Here is a 5,284-nt window from a genome sequence, read left to right as displayed (position 1 = left end):
TTCAGAGGAATACATTTGAGACTTGAAAACTCTCTCAAATGATCATTGGGAGCCCAATGAAATTTGAGCTGCAACAAATTTAACACCAGCGTTTTTCTGTGCCATGATGCGCGAATGGAGAAGACGAGAACTCTATATGCATGAAAATTTCACACACATACATTTTGAATTAATTCAGAAAATAAAAACCACTTAAAATCAAGAAAAATGAAAAAACTCAACCCAGCTGAAAAATTCTGTTTTTCACCGGAATTCACCAAGCTAACATTGTTTTTCAAATACATTGAAAAATAGGGTTCATGTTCTATAAAATGATTTAAACCGCATAAAAAGCAAAAAGTCACACGAAAATTAAGAAAAAAATTCTGATTAAAAAGATTGTCGTAGTACCGTAGATTAAACTTTCAAATGCTCATGAAAAATTATATTTTATTTAATTATAAAACTTGCGAAATTATCTTAAACGAAAAAAAAACGAAGTAATATACAAGAAGAGAAATTGTAACGACTTTTGAATTATTTATTTAAATATTATTTTATTTATGTCTCCGTTAAAAGTTCTCACTTGGCACCCTTTTTAAAGGCCTAAAAAGAAAGAAGGAGTTCGTAAACCAACTATTTTGGATAAAAATTTAAAAAGTGAGCGTATTTTGAAAATTTTCAAAACTATATTTTTTAAGATTTAAAAATTCTATGTACGGCTATTCGTGGTACTCAGGAAGTCAAACAATTTATTCTAATGAATTTTTTCTTTAAAAAGAAAATCATCAGAGTAAGAGACTGCACAATTCCTTAAAAAAACGAAAATGAACCTTTAGAGAGAATTCTGATAGGATTTGTGGACTTCTTCATTAGAGCTCTAAAAAAAGTGTTAAAAAAATTTTCCATCAAGTCGAAATTCGAAGAACTAAAATTTAAACTTTTTGAGAGTTCTAAGAGTTCTCAGTGGAGTTCCGGACTTGTTTATATGAGTTTAAAAAAAAAAAGTTACAAAACTTTTCAATCAAGTCAAAAGTCGAAGAACCACGGGACTTTTAAGAAATCCAAAATTTGAAATTCAAAAATTTAAACATTTCTAAGAGTTCAGATATTAACGTGTATGGTAATACTAAAAACAATTTTAAACTTATAATGTAACATTTTATTAAATTAAGACAGATGCATACAACAGCATTTCAATTTATATTTGTTACGAGTACAGTCAAGTATCTTTATTTTTAATTAAAAGACAAAATGGTATTTTCACAATTGATAAAAAATAATAATTTTTCTATATTTTCATTTCATTCTTCACATTCAAATAACAGTTTTGAAAAACCAAATTCACTGCGAAAGGTTTATTTTTGTAAATTTTGTTAAAACTGTAAACTTCCTTCTTACGTTTATCCTGTAGTATGAAAACTTTCACTTAGTTTCAACATTTATCTTCTTTAGTAGAAAATTTCTGTATTTTGTTGAAACGTCGTCTTTTGTGATAGAATATGAATCTTCTTGGCAACTAATTTGTCTTTTTGGTTGAAATTTCTTTTTTGCGATTAAAAATAAATTTCTTAAATTGTCAAATATTTTTTGATTAAAAAGTAATTTTCTAAACTGTAAATGTAACTATTAAAATTTTACATTCTCATCACAGAACGTATTAGATTTGTGTAAAATTTGACCTCCACAGTTTTTGTCAAATGTCCACGTTTTGAGACTCCCTGAATACAAAAAACTGGTTTTTACGAATATGTCTCTCTGTATGTCTGTATGTCTGACTGTCTGACTGTCTGTGAACACGATAACATTTGAAAAAATTAATCTATTAGATTGCTCTTTGGTACACTTGTTTAGTGTCCTAAACTAAAGGTCAAGTTCGTTAGCCAGCCATTTTTGATGCAAATTCAAAAAGTGGGTACATTTTGAATATTTTTGAGGCCACTTTTTTGAAAATTCAAAAAATCTCTGTACGGTTATTCATAGAATTCATAAAATTAACAATTTATCCTAATGACTTTTTTTAAAAATAAAAAATTACTAGAGTTATAGCATTTTCAAAATTCAAAAAACAAATTAAATGAAAAATTAAAGTTAAGCAACGCATGATACGCAAAAAAGTATAGAGAAGAAAAACGTTGCATTTTTAAAGTCCTACAAGATTATGATAATAACTTTTTCAATTTGGTCGAAAAGCTGAAAATTCAAAATTTAATCGTACAAAAAATGGTTGAAACCACATTTTTTCAAGATGTAAAAATACTATGCACGGTTGTTCATAGTACTTTAAAACGTTAACAATTTATCCTTCTGACTATTTTTTATAAACCCCACCCGGGTACCTAGGTACCCCGCCAATGAAATTGTTGTTAAAAGTCCATTGTAACTTGGAGTAACTATGTGTATTCAATCAATATTTAATTATTCATATTCTAGGGAGGTATTCCTACTTGAATATAATAATTTAATAATGTGAAATGACCTTGGTAGTACTGAAACAGATATAAAGCATGCGCAGCTACATCGCAAATTTCTTGTTTCCGAGGAGGGTCGGTATTACGTCCAAGAACTCAAGAAAATTCAATTAAAAATCTATATTTTATTATTATTGATAAAATTATCCATATTTACTTCATATAATATTATAACTAACTTTATTTTTGTGATATACTGTATAAAAATCATGCTTTTTCTGTCGGGGTACCCGGCTACCCGGGTGGCTCCACAGTGCTTTTTTTTTAATTGTAATATATTTTAAGCTAAAACATGTCTAAAACAACGTGGAATGCAAATTTCGATAGAGAATCAGTTAAATCATGCAGATTCGAGAAGCATTCGGCCTATCCTTTTTAGAAAAAAAGTTATTTAACAAAACGTATGCCGATGGGTACCCGGGTACCCGGGGGGCAACACAAGGGTTAAGCACGTGAAATGGATTTCTAACAACTGTACCCTAAATACTATACTATACATATATTTATCTTTACGGTCGCAGGTAGTAACAAGATGCAATAAGTAAATCTTGCCAAGATAGAGCGGTGCACACGAATTCCGCTCACGGTTAGGATTTTACCTGCAAGCTTTCGGGCTCTCTTTATTTTCTTCCTAAATTCCGCTCGCGTTACCATTTAGGTGGGCACACAAGAACTCCGCCTATTTAGATTTGAGTGATCCTCTTCTTCTACTTTGCTATTCTGACTTTATTTTCTTAGCAAAATCAACTAAAACTACATTTTAAATTACTCTTTCTAATGATACTTTACTCATAGATAAGACTACAGTTAATTATTTAAACATTTTTTGTTCACTGAATCTTTATACCTGGAAGCCTTACTGTCGATAAAAAACATCGAAATCCATTGGAAATTGGTTTGGAAACAGAATTTATCCACAGAAATTCGATTCTGCGGGGGAAAAAATTGCTTAAAATGTATGTATTTCCCTGGTGGAAATTTTTTGAGAAAAATGGACAAAAAATTAAAACCATTTTTACAGGAATTCACAGATAACTACAGTAAATGACAATCAAAATTATAGGAGAACACAACTGTTTTCTATTATTAGGAAGAATTTTGGACTTTTTTTTGTATTTTACTGTATATTGTATTTTATTGTATTCTCTATCAGAGTTTACAAAAAAGTACAACTGCAAGAATCTACAGGAATTTACACAAATCGTAGGTCGAAAAAGAAAAACTTTTTGACTGCAAATAAAAATTGAACAATGAAGAATGATTTGATCACGGTTCCTAAAATTTATAGATTTTAGAAGACACAAATGTTGTCATTTGAAGTTGCAAAAACTGTTCTGCAAATTAAAACAGTCAGAGTGTAATCATTTTTATTCTTAAGCTTTTAAAATGAAAGCTCTAGATTTGTTGTTCAAATGATAGAAGATTTACGCGTATAAAATGTAAAGTTCTAACACTTTCTGGTGGAAAATATCATACTGTCGGTCAAAAAAGCAATTGGTTGAAAGGTAATCTTTTTTTGTTGAAGATTGAACTGTTTTGTTAAAAATCTGTCTTTTTCAAAAATAATTTATGATTTTAAATGATTTCTTAAAGTTTCGAAACACAACATAAAAGATTTCAAAGCAACATTTTTCATGTTGACAACCCAGTGGGCACAAAATTTGGCGACGTCTTAGCGATATCGTTACGACATCTTTACGACAACTTTCCGACATCCTATGTCCATGTCGTTTCGCTGTCTACGATGTCATAAAGACATCGTTAGATCATGCGACCTATTTACGATATCGTAAAGACACCTTAACGACATGGACATAGCATATTGTAAAATTATCGTAAAGATGTCGTAACGATGTCGTTAAGACGTCGTCAAACTTAATGCCCACTGGGAAGATCACAGCATATTAGAAATAATTTTAGCAAGTTGAAGGGATACATAGAATTAATTCTCTATTTATGTGGTTAACATGACAGTTGTTAGTTTTGAGAAACATATTATTAGTCAACTTTTTTGGTATTCTAAATTTTTAATTTCTTTGGTATTAAAATTATCTGAAATGCTTAGTTATTAAAGAATGATTACAACAAAATATTTTAATCTCTTATTATTACAGTTAATCCATAATTACATATGCTTATGACATAGTCAATGCAAAATTCATTTAAAAAAAGGATCAATTTTGTTGCAGAGCATTTTGCTCTAATGATCATTTGACTCTCGAGATCATAATGATCTGTCCATTCAGATCAATTTGATCTTATTTTTTGGTTCGTTTGTTGGACTAAACAAAATGGCCGCCAGTTCTTAGCGCTGGTGTGATAACGGCATAACCTAAAAATTGTGTCTACTGCACGTAAGTGACACCTACACTTAACAGGTGATATTTTCTAATATCAGATTTAATTCTTTTTTCAACTTTTTCATTGCACTGCACGATCAGAAACGATAAAAAGCTTGCATATGAGCTATAGTACTCTAAGAACGTCAGCCATCTTGGTTTGACTTTATACATGATCCCGAATCAGATCATTATCATCTCAAAAGTCGATCATTCACTCTGGCCGATCCAAATGCTCTTGAATTCGGTATCATTTTTTTTGCATGTCAAAATGATATTGATTTCGGTATCATTTTGAACACTTTTTTTACTGTGCAAACATTTTAAACATTAGAGTTGAAACAGATCCGAACTTTAAAGAATGACAGCACTGTATGGTTTAGTGCTTTTATTTATTGAATTTATAAGAAACCTCTAAAAACGAAACTCCAAAAAATATATTTTCAAAAATCAGTGTGATCGGCTCATTACAATTATAGAACAAAGTAATAAAAA

This window comes from Belonocnema kinseyi, chromosome 3, assembly GCF_010883055.1.
Source record: "Belonocnema kinseyi isolate 2016_QV_RU_SX_M_011 chromosome 3, B_treatae_v1, whole genome shotgun sequence".
Classification (NCBI taxonomy): Eukaryota; Metazoa; Arthropoda; class Insecta; order Hymenoptera; family Cynipidae; genus Belonocnema; species Belonocnema kinseyi.
This window is presented reverse-complemented; position numbering follows the sequence as displayed.